The 22,924-nt window shown below is 45.0% G+C and overlaps 1 protein-coding gene across 1 annotated transcript in view; it reads left to right on the top strand.

Moving 5' to 3' along the window:
- The first annotated feature begins 836 nt into the window (after positions 1–836).
- ARVCF (ARVCF delta catenin family member) overlaps positions 837–22,924 on the top strand; it is a 337,170-nt gene continuing 315,082 nt past the window's right edge. The window contains exon 1 of the mRNA XM_074206513.1: positions 837–948. The gene's annotated coding sequence lies outside the window, so the exon portion shown is untranslated. The remainder of the gene's footprint in view (positions 949–22,924) is intronic.

Here is a 22,924-nt window from a genome sequence, read left to right as displayed (position 1 = left end):
CTCTGAGACTCTGGGGGGCTCCGCAGCCGGGGGGAGCTCTGGGACTCTGGGGGCTCCGCAGCCGGGGGGCGCTCTGAGGGTCTGGCGGGGCTCCGCAGCCGGGGGGCGCTCTGAGACTCTGGGGGGCTCCGCAGCCGGGGGGTCTGGGACTCGGGGGGCTCCGCAGCCGGGGGGCGCTCTGAGGGTCTGGCGGGGCTCCGCAGCCGGGGGGCGCTCTGAGGGTCCCTGCCTGCCGGCGGGTCCGTGCGCGCTGGCCCAGCGGAGACACCTGCTCGCCCGGCCCTTGGCCCCGCCCCTTGGCCCCGCCCCCTCCCGCCCCCGCTCGGCTCGGGCTCCGGCGGGGGGGGGGGGGTCGGGCCGAGGCCTGCGGCGCCTCCCCGCGCCCCCTCCCCCTCCCCCCCCCAGCCCCGGCCCCGCGGACCGTGGCTCCGCGAGCTCCCGACTCCCCGGCGGGAGGCCGAGGCGTCGGAGACGGACGTTCCCCCCGACCAATGGCGAGCGCGCGGCGCCGGAGGGGGCGCCAATCGCGCCCGGTTGCTGGGCGGTTCCCCGCGCGCCCGGCCAATGGCGAGGGCGGTGCTCCGCCGGGCTGGGGGCCGGAGCAGGGCCGGGGCGGCCGGGCGGCGGAGGCGGCGGCGAGGCGCGGAGTGGCGGCGGCGGGAGCACTGCGTCGTGCGGGCTCTGCGCCGGGCGCGCCTGCAGCCGGGGAGCGGGGCCCGCGGCCGGGGGCCCGGGGGCCGGCCATGGCGAGTTGGCGGCGCGGGGCGCGCTGAGGCGGCCCCCGCCCCCGTGCCCTCGGCCGGCGCCGGCCCGCGCAGCCCCCCAGCTCCGGAGGGCCCCGGCCGGGCGCCGGAGAGGCGGGCCGGCCGGAGCGCGGAGGGGCCGGGCCGGCCTGGCCAAGGAGAGCCCGAGGACGGACGGGGCGAGGCCGGACGGGGCGGCCGGCAGGTGAGCCGCGCCCGGGGCCGGGCCTGCGGGGGGCGGGCACGAGCGGCCCCCGGGGCCCGGGAGGGGCGCTGCCGGAGGCCCGGGGCCGGGGCCGGGGCGCGGGCGCGTCTCCAGCCGCAGCGCCGGGGCTGCCCGCGGAGCCGGCGGCCCTTTGTCTTGCCAGGGTGGGGGGGCGGGCGGCCGCGGCCCGGAGGGGGCCCCCCGCCGGCGACTCCCCCGGGGCTGGGGCCCGCCTGCACCCGCTGGGGGGGGCTCCAGACTCTGCGCCCCCCCGGCCCCCCGCCCCCCCGGGCCCCCACGCCCCCCTCCCGGCCCCCCCCACGCTGCAGCCCCCCTCAGTCTGCAAACTTTGGTGGAGGAGGGGGGACCCCGGGAAGGGGACGTGGAGGAGGGGCCCACACTTTGGGGAAGTTCGGGAAACTGGGGGGGCCGCTTGGCGGGGGGGCGGGGAGCAGGGGGGCATCACCTTCGTGGACACGAGCCAGAGAAGGGGGCTAGCCCCGGCTGTCTGGGGGAGACCCCGGCTCCCCCAAGGCTCAGTAGCTTTGTGGAAGGGAGGGGGCTGCGTTAGGGGAAAAAGGGGCTCCGGAACCCCATTGGATGTGCGTAGTTGAGAGGTGTGCTTCAGCCTCTTAGTCGGGGGGTGACCTTGGACAAGCCCCCTCCCCTGGGGACCTCAGGTTCCTCACCTGGAAAGTGGGGTTCTGCCAGGTGCCAGGCTCCCGGGGCAGCTCGTTGCTGCCTTAGCACCGAAGGATGCCAGTGTGGGTGAGGCTTGGGGCAGGCCCCGGGGCCACCCTCTTTTCCTGCCTGGGAGTCCCCCGTTTGCCCAGAAGCCCGAGCTCTGGTCTCCAGTGATGGCGCCCGGACCCGGGGTGGTTTCCAGGGTAAGCGGCTGCCAAACTGGGCAGCGCTGGAGCACAAGCCGCTTCTTTCTTCCTTTGTCTGGAGGTTCCTCCCCTCTGCCCAGTGGCCCTGGGAGAGCCAGGATTCCCCTGGTGAGGAGGCATTGATTGACTGAGCCTCGCACTGGCCAGTCCTCTCGGAAGCTGGGGCTGTGCTCAGACCTCTGGGTCTCCAACCCGGGGAGGGAGATGGGGACCCAAGTGAGTTGGTGCTGGACAGAACACTTAAAGGTGGTAGATTTGGGGGGGGCATATATGTGTGTGATTTACAGAGGAGGAAACTGAGGCTCGTGGAAGTTAAGTGACTTACCCAAGGTCACCTCCACAGTGTATTTCAGAGGCTGAAGATGTCCCCAGCTCCACCAACTCCAGAGCCAGGAATCGTTGCCAATTCTTATCTTTCTGAAACTTAGGATATAGAAGCAGAAAAACAGAAAACCAGATTCAATAGCAAGAGTAGTGAGCATTTATATTGAACCTACTATGGGCCAGGCACAAGTCACAGGTGAAGAAACAGAAGTTGGATAGAAGTGAAGTGACTTGCCCAAGGTTGGAGGTAGAATTTGAACAGGGGTTTTCCCAACTGGGGACCCAGTACTCTATCCATTCTGCCTATCCATCTAATTCAGGTGCTGGCACTGGGGCAGAGCAAAGCTGTTCAAAGCCTTTTAAGAGAGAATAATACAAAATGATGGTTCAGAGGGAAGGGCAGAGAGAAGGCTGGAGGTTGTTAAACTGGACCCAAACTACATCCTCTGATCCCTTACAGAAGGCAAACTCTAAAGGATGGCTAAGAATTAGCTAGAGAAAGGAGGAGAGGGAAGGATGTGAGAATGGGAAACTAAGGTTGTCCAAGATCAGTCTACAGTTTGGCTTGGATCCTGCTGCCTAGAGCACTTGGGGTGGAAAGGGAGGAGGCCTTTCCTGAGGAGGGTCTCGAATGCCAGTCAAGTCTGTGAACTTTTCTCCCTAGGCTGTCATGAGCCAATAAGAGGCTTTGGGGAGAGTGTGACAGAAATAGATCTTTGTTGAAGGACGCTTCAGCTAGCGCGTGTGTGAGAGATGCATTGGTTGGAGAAGTGGGAAGACTTGTTCGAAAGGGTTTGCAACGGTCCAGGCGGTTGGTAGGGAAACTAGTGTTAGAGTGTGACAGTGGGCGGCAGTGAGGAGAAGGGTCGGAAGGAGAAAATGGGGCAGAGGCGCCAACAGCTTGGGAGGTCAGCTAGCACCCTGGTGGACAGTCAGGAGCCCCAGAGGGAAAGAGGAAGAAGACCAGATTATTGCAAAGATCCACTAAGATGTTCTTTCTAAATGCTTTGCAAACTCTGAAACCCTATAAATACTGGCCATTCTTAGTTGTTACAGTCTAATTAGTATTCTTAATTGTTAAATCTGTAACTTATAGAACATATAGATAGTAAGTGTAAATTACAAAAATATCCAAATAAAATGACCTAAATATTGATTTTAAAGGCTAGAATATTGGGCTCCATATGGGGCTACAGAGGGTTATGGCGGCCCAGACACCCAACACAGTCTTCAGCTGCTTTGAGAGGCATTGCTGATCCCTTTTAGGTCTCATTCCTGCCTTCTGTAGCTTTATGCTCATTTCCATGCCCCCCCCCCCCCATTCAAGGATCTTTCCTCTGCTGATTATTTGCCTGTTGTCTCCATTAGACTGGGAGCTCCTTGAGGACAGGGACTGTTTTTTGATTTCCTCTCTATTCTTACATGCCTGATATATGTTATTTGGTTGTTTCCTGACCCTGTTTGGGATTTTCTTGGCAAAGATACTTGGAGTGGTTCGCCATTTCCTTCTCCAGCTAATTTTGCAGATGAAGAAACTGAGGCAAAGAGGTTAAGTGAACTGCCCAGGGTCACACAGTTGAAGCTGCTCTCTGAGACCAGATTTGAACTCAGATCTTCCTGACTCCCAGCAGCAGTGGCTCCTGGGTTGGGGGGGGGGAGAAGGGGTCTCTCCAGTGCACCATCTAGCTGCCTTGTCACATCTTAAGTGCATAATAAATGCATGAGCCTGCTTTGGTCTGGAGTATTTGTCTGGTTCTGATGTCATTGTTTAGGAAGGCTATTGCTAAACTGGCATTCGAAGCTGTTCTATTCGAATTGGTGGAAGGATCTGGGAGTATTAGGGTAGAGAAGACTGGAGGTGGAAGGGATCCTGGTGGTATCTTCAGGCATCTGAGGAGCTACCCTGGAGAAGAGGGCTTTACCTTGCCTCTTAGCTCCCAGAGGAGCCATGGATGGAAGCTGTAAGTGAGGAGGATTTTTCTGACATCAGGAAAACATTCCTAAGACACAGAGATGTCCAGATGTGGTCCGGTGCCCCCTAGACCTTTAGGCAGAGCTCCAGAATTCCCCCAAGAGGGGAAGAGATGCTTGGTCTATTGAGAGCTGCACTGAAGGGCTCATGAGGGCCCTTCTGAACTCCAAAACATTTGGGAGGACTGAGAGACTTGAAGATGAAATTCCATTTCCTCCCCCAGGTGCCCGATGACCCAGTAGCTGCCACCAGATCAGTGCAAACTTTCAGGGAAGGGAAAGATGCCTAGTATAGGTCATCTAGCCCCTCCAAATCCTGGTAGCTGGTCTTCTGGAGTTATTATGGACAGAATATTTCAGGCTTGGTGGCCAGATGTCTTGTCTTGACAGTGGCTAAGCTGGTTCTCAGACAGCTGACAGATGGTCCCATCCTGGATGCACCTTCCTATAGCCTTCAAACCCTGGGGCCACCTTTCAGAACTGGGGCATGATAAGGTGATTGTCATCAAATGGTTTTGTGGGGAAGTGGCACAAAACCTATTTGACTTTACCTCAGAGGGCAGAACTGGGACCATTCAATTCACAAACATTTATTGAGCACTTGCTGCATGCCAGACCCCAAATGCCTATTCTCAAGAAATGCTAGAGAATTAGTATATATAGAATAAATACTGCGGGGGGGGGCATCGTAAAGGAGGGGGTTCAGGGATACAGGTAATAAGTAATATTTTACATAGAAGGTGATGCTTCAGCTGCAACTTGACAAAAGGGGTCCTCTGAGGCTGGAGGAGGAGGAATTAGAAAGCAGGTAAGGGAATGGCCAGTACAAAGATTCAGAGGTGGCCTGTGGGAGAAGAAAAGCCCTGGATCTTAGGGTGTGGGAAAGGAGAAATGTCTAATGAGGCTTGAAAGCTAGGAGAAGGCCAGATTGTGAAGGGCTTCAAAAGCTCAACGTAGTAGTTTATATTTTATTTTAGTGGCAATGGGGAGCCAGTGGAATTGATTGAGTGACAAGGTCAGATCTGTACTTAAGGAAAATCATGTTGGCAGCGGTGTGGAAGTTACAAAGGGATATATTTAAGCTCGATGTCAGGAGAAACAATTTATGCTACACCCAAATGGATTGGGCTGTCTCAAGAAGGAATAGTAATAATAGCAGCCTGGGTTTATATGGCAACTAGATGGCGCAGTGGATAGAGCCCTTGGCCTGGAGTCAGGAAGTTTGGGGTTTTTTAGGCAGAGGTACTGGAGTGGGTCATTGTTACCTTCTCCAGCTCATTTTACAGATGAGGAAACTGAAGCAAAGAAGATTAAATGACTTGTCCAGGGTCACATAGCAATGGTAAGTATCTGAGGTTGGCCTGGAACTCATGAAGTTGAGTCTTTCTGATTCTAAGCTTGTTCTAGCTACTTTGCCACCAACTGAGTTCATATCTGGCCTCTTACTAGCTGTAAGATCCTGGGCGAGTCATTGAAACTCTGCCTCAATCCACTGGAGAAAGGAATGGCAAACTAACTCTCATATCTTTACCAACACCCCCCCCCCCCACATGGGGTCATGAAGAGTTGGACAATTCTGAGAAACAGTAACTTGGTTTACATGTAGCTTGCTAAGCCCTTGCAAATGAGGGATCCTCTCATTGGATCTTTATAGCAACCCTGGGATGAAGCTGTTCTTCTCATTTCCATGTTGTGGATGAGGAAATGATGCCTGGCGAAGACTGAGTGAAGAGCAGAGTCACACATCTATCTAGTCAGTGTCAGAGGCAGGATTCAAACCCCTGCCCCTAGGGGTCTTCCTGCTCCTGGAGTGGCTGTGTCATAGAGGGAACTTTGTACGAGACCAGCTCTGAGGTCCCTTCTATCTCCAAAATTCCAAACCCTTGTGCCTGTTACGGAAAATCCTCGGAATTCTCCCTTCCAAACCCTATTATCATATTTTCCAAAGGAGACTAAAAACCAGCAGCATCCTTTGCTGTTGGTCCATGTAGAATCTGCTACTCTGGGTGTTTCATACTCTGTCACACAGATGAGGTTAGGGAAGCATACTTCCTCCTTGGTGACTGTGTTGATAAAGATTGGGCAGAACCAAACCTTGAAAGCCATGTTTCATTTGGGTGGGCACCCAGAAGTGCCCAATAAACCTTGATCACTGGCATTGGACCAAGGCATCCTCATGGAATCAAGTTGGAGCTGATGAGGGGGGATTTTTTGCCTTTCCACTCATCGAGCATCTCTTCCTAGTCACCATCTCATTCCATGCCCATTGTCTCCCTCCCCAAAGAAGGCAAGTTTTGTCAGACTCCATGAGATCTACCCTAGGCCCTGATCACAAGGTGGCCCTTTTCATTGTTAGTTGTCCTTCATATTCACTTGATTCCATTCCTTCCTGTCTTCTCTAGCAGAATGTAGCTTTGAATATCAACCCTTCAAATTTTAACTTCTCCCTATCAATGGATTCTTTCCTTGTGGCCTTCAAACAGACCTATTCTCTCTTTTATTCTTTTTTTTTTTTTTTGAAAGACAATGCAGTTAAGTGGCTTTCCTAAAGCCACACAGCTCGGTAATTAGAAAGTATCTGAAACTGAATTTGAACTCAGGTACTCCTGACTCCAGCGTCGGTGCTCTCATCCACTGCGCCACCTAGCCACCCCCCCTTCATTCTTTAAAAGAAATCTTATTTTTCCCATTTGCAAGCAAAACCAATTTTTAACATTCTTTTAAATATTTGAGTTCCAATTTTTCTTACTTCTTCCCTCCCCTCTCTCCTTCCTGTGACAGTAAGCGATTTGATATGTCATACATGAGCAATCATGCAAAACATATTTCCATAGAAGTCATTTTGTGAAAGAAAATGCAAACCTAAGAAAAAAAACATGAAAAAAAATTAAGTGAAAAGGAGTCTGCTTTGATTTGCATTCAGACTTCACCAGTTCTTTCTCTGGAGATGGAGAATATTTTTCATCATGAGTCTTTTGGAGATATCTTGGATCATTGTATTGCTGTATCTCCTCCATTCTTTTACATATATAAATATACATAGTTCTTTTTCCAACTACATGTAATGGTAGTTTTCAACAATCATTTTTTTTTGCCAGGTTTTGAGTTTCACATTTTTCTCCCTCCCTCGCCTCCCCTTCCCCATTCCCCTGACAGAAAGTAATCTATATAGGCTATACATTATCTCCTGCATCTTTAAAAGATTTTTTTCATTACACTTTGCCATCCCCTCAAGCTGTTGTCCTATATCTCTTTCCTTTTCTCAACTAAGCTGTCTATACGTGCTACCTCTACATGCAGTCTAATTTCCTTTTCTCAGACCCATGACTCAACTCTTCACTTTCTAATCTCATCATTCAACTAAAACTACTTTCACCAAATGGAAGGGTCTTTTCTCAAGGCTCATTTTTTTTGTACCTTCTACTGCCTTTAACATTGATGACCAACCTGGATATTCTTGCTTCTCTGAATTTTTATAATAGCCCTCTCTCCTGTTTCTCCTCCTACTGTCTGACCATTAATTTTTTAAGAAAGATTTTATTTATTTTGAGTTTTACAATTTTCCCCTATTCTTGCTTCCCTCCCCCACCCCCCACAGAAGGTAGTCTGTTAGTCTTTACATTGTTTCCATGCCAACCATTACTTCTTAATATTCTTTGCTGGCTTCTATAAAGATCAAGGTTCCGAATTATGTGTGTTCCCAAAGCCTGGTCTTGGATCCTTTTCTTTCTCTGATAGCACCATCAACTGCCATAGGTTTAATTATCTTTTTTTTAACTTTTTAAAAATTTTTTTAGATTTTTTTTTTTGCAAGGCAATGGGGTTAAGTGGCTTGCCCAAAGTCACACAGCTAGGGAATTATTAAGTGTCTGAGGCTGGATTTGATCTCAGGTCTTCCTGACTCCAAGGCCCATGCTCTATCCACTGCATCACCTAGCTGCCCCATCACGGGTTTAATTATCATCTAGACCTTCTGTGGCAGCTAGGTGGCAGAGTGGACAGAGCCCTGGGTTCAAAATCAAGAAGACTCTTCCTAAGTTCAAATCTAACCTCAGATACATTCTAGCTATGTGACCCTGGGCAAGTCACTTCATCCTGTTTGTCTCAGTTTCCTCATCTGTAAAACAAGCTGAAGAGGAAATGGCAAAGCGTTCCAGTGTCTTTGCCAAGAAAACCCCAACTATGGTCACAGAGTTGACTGAACAATAACAAAGCTCTTCTCTTTCCCCTGAGTGTTAGTCCCACATAACAATCAGTTATTGAACTTTACAAATTAATTATCCTGCAGACATTTTAAACTCAACCTGTGCCAAACTGAACTCATTCTGTCCAGCCTCCCCTAAACCTTTCCTCTTCCAAAATCCCCGCGTTCTATTGAGGTTCCATCATGCTTGTGGTCTCTTCTTTATCCTTGAACCCTCTCTCTCACCCCACACAAACACTCTATCACCAAATCTTGTTTCTTCCTTTACATTGTAAAGTTTACATCCTTCACATCCACCTCTACCTTGCCTAATCCAGTTGTTGGGGAGTCATTTTTCAGTTGTGTTTGACTCTTCATTATCCTATTTGGGATTTTCTAACTTGAATGATTTGTTATTTCCTTCTTTAGCTCATGTTAAGAGACTGAGACAGATAAGGTTAAGTGACTTGCCTAGGGTCACACAGGTAGTAAGGGTTGGAGGTGGCTTTGAACTTAGATCTCTCCAGTTCTAGATCTGATACACAAATCAACTTTGCTGTCTAACGTCCCACTAATATTGCTGTTGGAGAAGCTGGGGTGAGGAGATTTAAGAGAGAGACACCTGGGATTTGTTTTGAAAGACTCAGTCACTGGACTCTGACTCAGGACAGCAAGAAAAAGCATAGACTTTAATTCCAGATGGCTCAGGTTACTATAGAAGGTTCACAGGTGACTACTAAAGTTCACAAGTTCAGTTCTTTAACAGGGTAAAGAAAGTGAATTGTTAAGAAGATAGTAAGGTTGAGGCAGTTAGAAGCTGGGCTGGGGGGGAAGAGCCAAAGTGGTTAAGAATGGGAGACAAGAGAAGCAGCCACAAGGTTGTAGCTGGGTGTACATCATCATGGATCCAGCCGAATGGAGCGGGGACCACATGGCTCTGCAGCATGGAGCTGGGATCATTTGGATCCAGCATGGAGAAAGGAAGGGGAAAAGAAATGAGAGAGCCAGCCCCTCTTTAAATACATTTATGTGGTGAGAGGAATGTGACTTGAAAGAGTGGCCAGTCAGATAGAGTCTACTGTGTTCTTAATTAACAACTGATATAGGAAGCATCTACTGCACCTACCCCCTGAGATGAGTATACTTGACCAAGGACAGGCATATAAAGCAACTGCTGTTAACAGTAGAGTAAGATGACAAGATTTGTTATACCAAAAGAAAATTACAATATTTCTCAGAGCTCCCCAGCTTCAGTATGACTGCTTCTTGCTTAAATGATTGCCAATGGGCTTCTAATTGATTTCTCTGCCTCAAAACTCTTTACACCATCTAATAATCATAGCTAGTATTTATATTAGGAATTAAGGTTTACAAATTGCTTTAGAACTATTAGCTCATTTGATCCTCACTACAACCTTGGGAGGGAAGTACCATTATTATTTCCACTTTACAGGTAAGGAAACTGAAGCAGGCAGCGGTGAAGTGACTTGTCTAAGGTCAAACAGCTAATATGCGTCTGAGGCTGGATTTAAAACCTCTTGCTCTGTCTCCCACAACCCTTCCCATTACATAGTTGCCAAAATAACTTTCCTTGAGTGCAGATGTGATCTTAATCCTCTCCAATGGAGCCGGTTACCTTTAGGATACAGTAGAAACTAGCTTTTAAAGCCCCGGTCCCCACCCATCTTTCCAGCCCCTTCCCGCACTCTGGGGTTCAGGCCAGTTGGCCTCCTTTCCCTCTGCACCCAAGGCTCCTCTCTCTTGTTCCTGTTTCTGGAGCTCACTACCTCCATCTCCCAGAGTCCCACCTTAAGCCCTTCCTTCTGCTGACAGTCCTCTCCTTCCCCCTCAGCCCCCTCCTACCCCCCAGTATACTAAGTGCCTTTCTTCCCAAGTGGGAGGGATACGTATCTATTTATATTTTCTCTCTTTAGAATCATTCTATGGCTCTGTTTCTGTATTCTTGTCTTCATTCAAATACAGGCTCCATGGGGATTTTCAAAAAATCAGTCCTCCTTACCTTAGTATTTAAGAATAGTGCCTGAACCAAGATGCTTAAGAAATGCTTTAAAAATGAACAAGCATTTATTAAACCCCTTCTGTTTGCCAGGTGCTGCAGAAGCCCAAACTAAACTGAGTCGCTACAGCCAAGAAGCTTGTGTCCTACTGGGAGAATGTTCACAGAAAAGCAAATACAGAAGAGAGAACACTAAGGATTGTGGATTTTAGGAAAAGCCATGTAGAGGAATTGACAAAGTGAGGCTTGAACTGGGGATTCCAAGAGACAGAAATGAGCTGGGAAAGCATGGAGGGCATGTGGGTCCTCCTGAAGCAAGGGGGAGATGGAATGTCACACAGGGAAGAGAAAGTAGGCAAGTTGGTCTGGCATGTGGTATGCCTATATGAAATCAGTCAGGAGAGACAGATGGTTTGGAGCTAGGATATAGGACCAAACAAAAGAGAGAGCTTGAAATGCCAGAGAAGTTTGTTTGGTCCTGGGCAGTAGGGAGCCACCAGGGCTTATTGAGCAGGGGAGTGATATCATCAGACCTGTGTGTTAGGGAAGTCACTTTGATAGCTATGTGGGTGATGGATTAGAGAAATAGGGGAAAGACTAAAGACAAGGAGAATAAAAAAAATAGAGGAGCTGCTCTGTTTTCACCTGGGGTCCAGCAGTGGGAGGGTATAACCTCAGCAGTTCAGGTTAGTAGATAGGGCTGCTGGGAGAGGGAGTGGCATGGCCCTCCTTCCTTCATGCTTTGAAGGATAGCACTGGGGCCCTTTCCCAGGCAGTTTTCCTCCAGCCTCCTCCTCCCTCATGGGGCAAGGGCCAGATCAGCCCCTCCTCTCCAAGAGTGCAACCCTGGAACATAGGGTCCTAGAATTGAGGAAGCTGTCTAGTCCAACTCCTAGCTTCAAAGAAATTCTGGCTATAAGACATGGCCTCTGCTTGAAAGGTCTCAGCTGGGGCGGGGGGAAGCCCATTCCACCTTGGGACAGTTCTATTGTTAGGAAGTTTTCCTAACATCTGGCCTAAATCTGTCTCTTTGTCCATTATTTCAGGTTTTATCCTTTGAGGCCAAATGGAAGAAGTATTCGTGCCTTTTCTTTGTTTTCATTCCTTTTCTTCATGTTGTTTTCCAGTTGTGTCTGAGTATTCATGACCCAATAGACCAAATCATGCCAGGCCTGTTATCTCCTGAAGTCTATCCAAACTCATGTTCATCCATCTCATCCTCTTCCTTTTCGTTTTCCTTTTCTCTTCAGTTTCCCCAACACCAGGGCCTTTTCAGCTTCAGCTTCAGTATTTGACCTTCCAAAGAATGACCTGAATTAATTTCTTTCAGTATTGACTGATTTGGTCTTCTTGCTGTTCAAGGTACTCTCCAAAGTCTTCTCTGGCCCCACAGTTCACAAGCATTGATTCCACAGGGCTCAGTTTTCCTTCTAATCCAATTCTCACAGCCACATGTTGCTACTGGAAAAACCATAGCTTTGACTATACAGACCTTTATAGGCAAGACGATATCTCAGCTTCTCAGTATGCTGTCCAGATTCTCCATAGTTTTTCTTCCAAAGAGCAAGCATCTTTTAATTTCATGGCTGCAGTCACTGTCTGCAGTGATCTGTGAGCCCAAGAATATAAAATCTGACACTGCTTCTATTTCTTTTTCCTCTATTTGCCAGAAAGTGATGGAATCAGTTGCCATGATGTTTTTAATATTTCATATATATATATGTGTATATATATATTATATATATATATATAAAACTTTAAGTCAGTTTTTTACATTCCTCATTTACCATCATCAAGAAACTTCTTAATTTCTTTTCACTTTCTGCCATCAGAGTGGTATCATCTGCACTGCTCAGATTCTTGATACTTCTCCTGGCAACTTTAATTCTGGCTTTTTGATTCATCCAGCCTGAAATTTTGCATGCCATCCTCTGCAAATAAGTTAAATAAATAAGGTGACAATATATAGTCTTATCATACTCATTTTTCTATCTTAAACTAATCAGTTGTCCCCTTTGGGTTTGTTTGTTTGTTTTTTAGTTTTTGCAAGGCAATGGGGTTAAGTGACTTGCCAAAGGTCACACAGCTAGGTAGTTATTAAGTGTCTGAGACTGGATTTGAACTCAGGTCCTCCTGACTCCAGGGCCAAGTCTCTATCCACTGTACCACCTAGCTGTCCTCCCTTTGGTTTTAACTCTTGCTTTTTGGCCTACATAAAGGTTCCTCTGGGACAAGTGAAATGATCCTGGTATTCTCGTTTCTTTGAGGACACATAGTCAAAGACTGGTGTAGTCAGTGAAGTGGAAGTAGATGTTTTCCTGGCACTCCCTTGCTTTCCCCCAAAATCTAGCAAATATTGACAATTTGGTCTCTAGTTCCTCTACCTCTTTGAAAAACAGCCTGTTTTCTAAGTAGTTCCCATTCACAATATTGTGGAAGCCTAACTTTCAGAATCTCAAACATAACCTTGCTGGCATATGAAATGAACTTAATCGATTGGTAATTTGAACATTCCTTGGCATTTCCCTTCTTTAGGATTGGGACATAAATTGATCTTTTCCAATTTAGCGGCCACTGTTGAGTTTTCCATATTTGCTGTCATAAATGAGTGCAGCACTTTTCACAGTATCATCCTTTGGAGTTTGAAATAGCCTAGCTGGAATTCCATCATCCCCACTAGCCTTATTGTTAGCAGTGATTCCTAAAGTCACTTGACTTCAAGATGTCTGGCTCTAGATCAGTAGCCACACCATTGTGGTTATCTGTGATATTAAGAGCTTTCTGATATAGGCCTTTGATTAATTCTTGCCACCTCTTCTTAATATCTTCTTGTTTCTGTTATGTCCTTGCCAATTTTGTCTTTTATCATGCTCATTTTTCCATGAAACATTCCCTTGGTATCTCTAATTTTATTGAAGAGCTCTGTTAGCTTTTCCATTCTGTTGTTTATTTCTACTTCTTTGCATTGTTCATTAAAGGAAAACTGGTGCAGTGAATAGAGCACCGGCCTTGGAACCAGGAGGATGGGAGTTTGAATCTAGCCTCAGACACTTGCCACTTACTGGCTTTGTGACCTTGGACAAGTCACTTAACCCTGATGGCCTCATGTCCACCACTACAGTATCGTGAACCTCTGTCCATACTTCTTCAGGTACTCTACCAGATTTAGTCCCTTAGATCTATTTCTCATCTCCACTTTATATTCATAAAAATTGTTATTTAGGTCATACCTATACAGTCTGATGTTTTTCTCTACTTTCTTCAATTTAAATCTGAATTTTGCAATAAGAAGCTCATGAGCTGAGTCAGCTCCAGGTCTTGTTTTAACTGATCATATACTTGCTTCTCCACCTCCGGCTGCAAAAGAATGTAATCAATCAGATTTCTGTATTGACCATTTGGTGATGTCCATGTGGAGAGTTGCCTTTTGGGTTGTTGAAAAAGGATGCTTGCTATGATTAGTGAGTTCTCTTAACCAAACTCTTTTATTTTCTGCCCTGTTTCATTTTGTATTCTAAGGACAAACGTGCTTTATTCCAGTTATCTTTTCATTCCATACTTCAGCATTCTATACCCTCTGATGAATGTGACTTTTTTTGGTATTACTTCTAGAAAATATTGTAGGTTTTAAAAGAACTGAGCAACTTTGACCTCTTTGGTATCAGTGATTGGAGAATAGACTTGTATGACTCCAGTATTGAATGGCTTGCCTTGGAGTAGAACAGATAGAATTCTGTCATTTTTGAGATTCTATTCCAGCACTACTTTTTCTTACCCTTTTATTAACTGTGAGGCATATTCCATTTCTTCTAAGGTATTGTTACATACAGTAATATATATTAGTGATCACCTGAATTAAATTCACCCTTTCCCATCCTTTTATGTTCACTGACACCCAAGATATTGTTGTTTAAGCTTTTCATCTCCTTTTTGACCACATTCTGCTTGCCTTGGTTCATAGATCTTATGTTCTGGGTTCTATGCAATATTGATTTTTTCCAGCATTAGATTTTCCTTTCCTCACCAGACACATCTGAGCTTCCTATGGGTTTTGGTCCAACTGCTTCATTTGTCTTAGAACTCCTTATACTTGTCCTCTGCTCTTCCCCAGGGTGTATGGGGTGTCTTCTGACCTGAGAGGCTCATCTTCTGATGCCATCTCCTTTGTTATCTCAATCCTGTCCTTGGGGTTTTCTTGCCAGAGATCCTGGAGTGGTTTGCCAATTCCTTCTCCAGGGGATCTCTTTTTGTCTGACCTCTTCATTATGACCTGTCCAGCTTGGCTCACTCTGCATGGCCCACCTCATAGTTTCATTGAATTGAAGAAATTTCTTCAAGCCAACAAGGCCATAGTCCTGGATCTAAAGATATAACCTCCCCTTCTGCCCTATTCCCCCTCCCCCCCCCAGTGTTTCAATTGATTCTTCCATGACATGGACTAAAAGACCTTCATCTACCATCTTAATAGCTTACTTCTAGACCAAAGGTTTGAAACATGGGACAGCAGGAGCCAGATTAAATGTATTTGAGAGATAGTCATCAAAATAAATAAAAATACAGTAAAACCTAAGATTAAAATTTTTTTTTGCTACATTTGAGTTCATAGCTGTTTCCCCCCTTTCTTCCCAAAGCATGCTTAGTGAAGGCCAATGTTTGAAATATATATCATTGTGGAACCATACAATATATAGTTCCATATAGCAATTCTTAATGTGGAGGTGTTTATTTGAATTTTTATAATATTCACGATAACTCGGTCATTTACAGGTAGTCTTCAGATAATATTGCTATTACTGTGTACACTGTTCTCTTGGTTCTGCTCATTTCATTTGTCATTATCTCATGCAAGTCCTTTCATTTTGCTAAAATCAACCTGCTCATCATTTCTTTTTATCTTTTTTTATCTTTTATTTTTTCCAGTTACATGGAAAAATTTTCTTTTGAAGATTTCAAGTGGTACATTTTTCTGCCTCTCTCCTTTCTCTCCCCCCTCCCCCCATGAAGTGAAAATAATATGCTTTGAACTGCATTTAAACTCTATAGTTTTTCCTCTGGATGTGGATGGCATTTTCTATCCCAAGTCTTTTAGACTTGTCTTTGAAAACTGAACTACTGAGAGTTGAACATCATATAGTGTTGCTGTTCATGTGTACAGTGTTCTCCTGTTTCTGCTCAGTTCACTCAGCATCAGTTCATTTAACTCTTTTCAGATTTTTCTGAAATCTACCTGATTTCTTCCATTATAATCATATACCACAACTTATTCAGCCATTTCCCAATTGATGGGCATCCCCTCAATTTTCTGTTCTTTGCTACCACAGAGAGAGCTTCTATGATGATTTTATTACATATAGGTTCTACCTGGGGAAGCAGATCTAATAGTGGTATTGCCAGGTTAGAGCTAATTTTCTTTAAACATTTTTTTTTAATTTTTAGGTTTTTGCAGGGCAAATGGGGTTAAGTGGTTTGCCCAAGGCCACACAGCTAGGTAAATATTAAGTGTCTGAGGCCAAATTTGAACTCAGGTACTCCTGACTCCAGGGCCAGTGCTCTATCCCCTGTGCCACCTAGCTGCCCCATTAGAGATAATTTAATAACAATTTGAGTATAATTCCAGAGTATTTTCCAAAATGGTTGGATCAGTTCACAGTTCCACCCATAGTGTATTAGTGTATTAGTATCCCAATTTTCCACATCCTCTCCAGCAAGTCATTTTTCCTTTCTGTCATTTTAGTCAATCTGAAGAATGTGAAATGGTATCTCAAAGATATTTTAATTTGCAGTTCTCTAATGAATAATGATTTAGAGCACTTTTCATATGACTATATATATTTTTAATTTCTTCATTAAAAACTGCCTGTTCATATTCTTTGACCATTTGTCCATTGGGGAATGACTCATATTCTTATAAATTTGACAAAGTTCTCTATATATTTGAAGTATGAGACCTTTATTTGAAAAACTGTAAATCCCCCCAACACACACACTTTATAGTCTTGGCTACTTTGACTTTAGTTGTACAAAACCTTTTTAATTTAATGTAATCAAAATTATCCATTCTCCATCTCAAAATGCTCCATATTTCTTGTTTATTCATAAATTCTTTCCCTCTCCATAAATCTGAGAAGTAATATGTTCCATGTTTTTATAATTTACTTAGATAATATTACATTTTAAAAGTAAGTCAATATGCAGCTTCCAGGCATTCTTAAATCTGGATTAATGGTCCCCTTTCCCATTTTAATCTGGCACCACTACTATAGAAAATTTCTTTGCTAAATTGTGGCCAGAACAAAATACAACATTCCAGATGAGTTCTGACTAGGTTAGACGACTGGGGACTCTCACTGCCCTTCATGGGAGTGAAGACCCTTTTAAGGCATCCCAAGATCACATCAGTTTATTTTTCTGCTTTGACATCACCTGCTGACTCATATTGGACTTAAGGTCCACTGATTTCTCCAGATCTTTTTAAGATTCATTTTTGCCCCAGTCATTATTTAATCCCTTTTCTACTTGTAAAGCTAATTTTTGACTCAGTGTAATTCTTTATTTTTATCCTGATTGAATGTGATCTTATTGGATTCAGCTCTATGCTTGAGCTTGCCAAGATCATTTTGGATCCTAACTGTTATTCAGGGTGGTAGCCCAACTCAGCTTTGCATCATCTGCAAATTTAAGGATTGGGCCATTTCTGTCCAAGTCAATGATAAAAGTATTCAACAGGGCCAAGTATACATTTCTGTGGCACCTGCCAAGTTGACTTTGAACTATTAACGGCGAGGTCATACAAACACTTCCAAATGTCTAATTGCATTATTGGGAAATGCACATCTCCTCACCTTTTCCACAAGGATAGTAAGGAGACTTAATCAATTGCTTCTATAAAGCCTGGGTAAAAGGATTTGTAAGATTTCCCTGAATGGTGAATTTAATATTGTGTAAAAGGGAAATAAGGTTAGTGTGATGTGACTTGTCCTTGCTGAAGCCAGGATGACTCTTTGGGGAAAGGGAATCACTGCTTCCTTTTCTAGATGTCCATTAACCATCTCTTTAATGAACCTCTCTAGAACTTCTGCAGATTCAAGGTCAAGCTGGCTGGCCTAGAGTTTGCTGGTGCCAATCTCATGCATTTTTTTGAAAATCAGGGCAACAACTGCCCTTGTCTAATCCTACAGTACCTTGTCCTTTTCCAGTATCACTGATGGGGGCTCATAAATCCCATCCAAGAGTTCTTTAAGGTCTGTGGATACAGCTCATCAGCATGAAGGGCCTTGATCATTTGGGACTGACTTAGCTTGAGTAGCAGCTCCCTGTTAGTTATTTTTTGATTTGTCTTTTTAATGCAAAGGTCATTCTTCTTGGGGAGGTGGGGAAGGAAGGGGACAAAACATAAGAATAGCTTTGTCCTCAGTCAATGAGCATGGATTAAGTATCGAGTGTTTGACAAGTATTGAGAATAAAAGACAAAAATGAAAAAGTCCCTGCCCTTAGGGAATTTGTATTTTTATTGGGAAAATGAGATAGACACATGCAAGATAAATAGATGAAGTGGTTATTAAGCATGTAAAATGTGCTAGGCACTGTACCAAGTGGGAGAGATAGAAATAGCATCAAGTGAATGGTCCTAGTCCTCAGGGAGCTTACATTCTAATGGGGAGAAAACAGCATATAAAAAGGCACCGGAAAGGGGGAGATCTTGGCCAGGGCATAGACAATGGTGTGATATAGAGGTGGTAGAAAGGCCTGGATTGCAGCATGATACAGCTAACGCTCATCCAGTAGAGCCTGGGGTCCCAGGGGCAGAGTTGAAATTACAATTAGGGAGAGGAGGCATGTTGTGGACCAGGCTGGGGTGGTGGGGAGCATTGGACCCTGGCAAGATGAGGCAAATTTCACCCTTGTGAGTTTGGGTTACCAAGTTGAAGGGGCAGAGATGATGAAACAGTAGGAAAGGTGTGGTGTGGAGTCTAAAGATATCTTAAGTAAAAAGGGTAATTTCTTTTCTTTTTTTTTTTTTTGGTATTGTGGGAAGGGGGAGGTACTAGCAGTTGAGAGTGAGGAAAAACTTAATATAGGAGAGAGAGTTTGAAATTGGGAATTGTAAGGGGGCAGAAGTGAAGACGAATGTCACATATAGGGTACAGCCTGTACAAAGGCCTGGAGAGAGGAACACCAAGTAGGCCAATTTGGCTGGACCATATAATAGATGAAGGGGAATGATGGCGATATTTGTCCTCTGTTCTTGAAGAAGATCATGATATCAAGGAGGTGATACCACGACATGCATGTAATTGGATTTTAGTGAGGAGGTATTGTGCTAAATCACCAACCTCACTTTCTCCTCCAGCGCCTTCTGGATGAAGTGGCTAGATATGAATCAGGATGGCTGAAATGGCCCTGGATACAAGACCAAGGTTAAGTGACTTGCCCAAGGTCACATAACTAGTAAGTGTCGAGGCTGAATTTGAACTCAGGTCCTCCCAACTTCAGGGCAGGTGTTCCACCCATTGTGCCCTCTGGGGAAGTGTGTAATAAGAACAGGAAAAAAAGTCTGGAACCAAATTTTGGAAAACTTAAAATGCTTAGCAGAAGGGTTTGCATTTTATCCTAGAGAAAAAGACAATCCTTGGAGCTTTTTGAGTAGAAGAGTTATTTGGTCAGAGAGTTCTATAGTAATATCATTTTAGCATCCACCCAGAGCATCTTGTCTTATTCTTTCTTCGATCCCCTTCTATATCCTAGGACATCTTAAAAATCCTACCCAAATCCTTTTTGTAGTCCTTCACTTTATTCACCAACTTATGTCATGTTTCTATCCTTTGGAAACTATATTTATTGGACAATATTATGCTTTTTAAAATTGTTTCTTGATTTTTTAATTTTATTTTTCTCAATTACATGGAAACAAATTTTTGCATTCATTTTAAAAGACTTTTGAGGGGTGGCTAGGTGGCGCAGTGGATAGAGCAACAGCCCTGGAGTCAGGAGTACCTGAGTTCAAATCCAGCCTCAGACACTTAATAATGACCTAGCTGTGTGGCCTTGGGCAAGCCACATAACCCCATTTGCCATACAAAAACCTTAAAAAAAGAGAAAGTAAATAGTCTACTTTAGTCTGCATTTAAACTCCATCAATTCTCTGTTTGGAGTTAGATTACATTTTTCATCCAGAGTCCTTTAGAATTGTTTTGAGATATGGTATTGCTGAGAAACATCCCCAGACAATATTGCTGTCACTGTGTACAATGTTCTCCTGGTTCTGCTGACTTCACTATGCATCAGCTCATGTGTGTCTTCCAAGGTTTTTCTGAAAAGAGATTGTGCTACAAGAAATGATGAGATTGATATTAAGTGGTACAGCTTTGTGAGTATGATTCTAAAGCTTATATTTATATCTAGTGCATGACTGGAAGTTTCCGTTAGTTGGGGTCAAAGCCAGTCTGTTTTTTTTTATTTTATTTTTTAATTCTCATTTTGTACAAATTTTTTTTACATTAATAAAATATTCTTGTTTAAGAGTAAACAAAATACCCCTCCCCCCCTGAATATAGACTTGCATGGGTGATAAAGTAAAGGGGAGAGAAAAAAAATTAAAATTAAAAAAAATAATGGTAATAATTGTAGATATGGCCAGGTGGTGCAATGGATGAAGCACCAGCCCTGGAGCCACGAGCACCCAAGCCCACATCCAGCCCTGTAGACCCAACAATTACCCAGCCGTGTGACATGCAAGCCACCCAATCCCCACTGCCCTACAAAAACCAAAAAGAAGGAAAAAAAAGACCCAAAATAAAATAAAATAATAATAATAGTAGGGGTGGCTGGGTGGCAGACAGAGCACTGGCCCTTGAGCCAGGAGCAGCCGGGTCCAAATCCGGCCTCAGACAACCAAAGATCACCCTGCTATGTGGCCCCAGGCAGGCCACCCAGCCCCATTTGCTCTGCATCCCCTAAAATAATAATAATAATAATAATAATAATAATAATAATAATAATAATGATGATGATGATAATGCTTCAGTCTTTGTTCCAACACCAACAACTCTGTCGCGGGTGGATCACATTCTTTATGATAAGTCCATCGCAAAAGTTACTTCCATATTTTTCCACCGTTGCCATTGCTGATTGCAACTCCCTCCTTTCATATTTCTCTAATTCCATGTACTATATTTTCTCTCTCCTTTCACTCTGACTCTGCTGTAGGGTAGCTGAATGGCGCAGCAGACAGATCACCAGCTCTGAGGCCAAGAGGCCCCGAGCCGCCCTACCACCCCTTAGGCCCAGCCTCCACCTGGCTCTATGGTCCTGGACAGGCCATCCAATCCTAGCCCCTTGCAAAAAGTAAAAAAGAAAATGTGTTATATCTGACCACTTTTCCCCCCATGGTCCATCCTCTCCTCCTTCATTCACATCCCCCCCTTCCCCCTGTCCCCCCCTCCTTCTTACTCCAGATATCTATACCCCATTGAGTATATATGCTGTTTCCTCTCCAAGCCACCTCTGATGAGAGCAGAGATTCCCTCATTCCCCCATGTCTTCCCCCCTTTAATATCATTGCAATAGTTCATTGTAATAAAGAAAAATCTTATTATATGAGATATCTTGGCCTATTCTCCCTCTCCTTTTTCTTTCTCCCATTACATTTCCCTTTTTTCTATTGACTCCATTTTTACACCATATTTTATCTTCAAATTCAGCTTTCTCCTGTGCTTCAACTATAAAAGCTCCTTCTACCTGCTCTATTAACTGAGAAGGTACATATGAGTATTATCAGTGTCATTTTTCTATGCAGGAATACATGCAGTTCATCATCATTAAGTCCCTCATATTTTCCCCTTCTCCTCCAATCTCTATGCTTCACTTGAGTCCTGTATCTGAAGATCAAACCTTCTGTTCAGCTCTGTCCATTCCAGCAGGAACATTTGAAATTCCCCTGGTTCATTGAAAGTCCATCTTTTTCCCTGGAAGAGGACATTCATTTTTGCTGGGTAGTTGATTCTCAGTTGCATTCTAAGCTCTTTTGCCTTCCGGTATATTATATTCCAAGCCCTACGAGCTTCCAATGTAGTTGCTGCTAAGTCCTGTGAGATCCTGACTGCAGCTCCACGATATTTGAACTGTGTCCTTCTGGCTGCTTGTAATATTTTCTCTTTGACTTGGGAGTTCTGGAACTTGGCTATAATATTCCTGGGGGTTGGTTTTTTGGGATCTCTTTCTCGGGGGGATCGGTGGATTCTCTCCATTTCTATTTTGCCCTCTGCTTATAGGATATCAAGGCAATTTTCCTGTAGTGATTCTTTGAAAATGATGTCAAGGCTCTTTTCTTGATCATAACTTTCAGGTATTCAATTATCTTTCCCAAGTCTGTTTTCCATATCAGTTGTTTTTTCAATGAGATGTTTCACATTTTCTTCTAATTTTTTCATTTTTTTTTGGTTTTGAAGTATTGAGTCCTGATTTCTCATAAATTCATCGGTCTCCCTGAGTTCTATTCTTTGTCTGAAGGATTTGTTCTCCTCAGAGAGTTTTCTTATCTCTTTTTCCATCTGGCCAATTTTGCTTTTTAAAGCATTCTTCTCCTCAATAACTTTTTGAACTGTTTTATCCATTTGACCTAAGCTGGTTTTTAGCATGCTATTTTCTTCAGCATTTTTTTGGATTTACTTGACTAAGCTGCTGACTTCATTTTCATGTTTTTCCTGCATCTCTCTCCTTTATTTTCCCAGTTTTTCTTCCAAATCCCTCATTTGATTTTCAAAGTCTTTTTTTGAGCTCTGTCATAACGTAATCCCAATTTCTGTTTTTTCTTGGAGTCTTTAGATGCAGGAGCTTGTGCTTCCTCATCTTCAGACTGAGTATATTAATCCTTCTTGGCATCATAGGTAATGTATTTCTCAATGTTCCTCCTTTTTCTCTGCTTGCTCATTTTTCTAGCCTTCACCTGTTTTGGGGGTGCTTCCTGAGCTTTTGGGACACTCCCACAAGGGTCTCAGTGTGTGAGGCTCTGTCCTCCCTCCTGGTCTATGAATGACCATATGTGACTCCCTCTGCCACGGGGCTGAGGTGGGGGGGGGCTGCTGTTCTATGGGGGGGCCTAGACTGGGATCAGGATCTGAATGTGTTCAGAGCCCCAGAGTCCTGTTCCAGGGGCAGAGGACAGTCTCTCTCTCTTCACTCCCCTCCCTCATCTCAATAGGCTCATGCCCTGGGGGCTCCTGCTTACTGGCTCCATGTGCTTCTGTTTCCTGGATCTGGGCTGCTGGCTGGGCTTCATGTGCTCGCTCTGGCAGAGGTCCCCCGCTGTTCCCCCAGTTTGTGCCCAGTGCTCCTGGGGGCGTAGGTCAGGAAACTCCCCTGCTGCTGTGAGCCATGGCTCCCAGCGCCCTGGGGCTGCCTCTGGGAGGCTGAAGTTCTTTTGCTCTGGTGGGCCACCCCTCTGGCGGCCGCCCCTCCGACCCCAGGGAGCAGAGCCTTTCTGCTCTTTTCCAGGTTACCTTGAGTAGGAGAACTGCCTCACTGGGTCACTCTGTGGGTTCTGTCTCTCGAAAATTTAGTTAAAGCCCTTAGTTTCAAAGATTTATCAGAGAG

Source organism: Macrotis lagotis, chromosome X (assembly GCF_037893015.1).
Source record: "Macrotis lagotis isolate mMagLag1 chromosome X, bilby.v1.9.chrom.fasta, whole genome shotgun sequence".
In the NCBI taxonomy this organism is placed as follows: domain Eukaryota; kingdom Metazoa; phylum Chordata; class Mammalia; order Peramelemorphia; family Peramelidae; genus Macrotis; species Macrotis lagotis.
The sequence above is the reverse complement of the archived record's forward strand: the minus strand, read 5'-3'. Positions and strand labels throughout refer to the sequence as shown.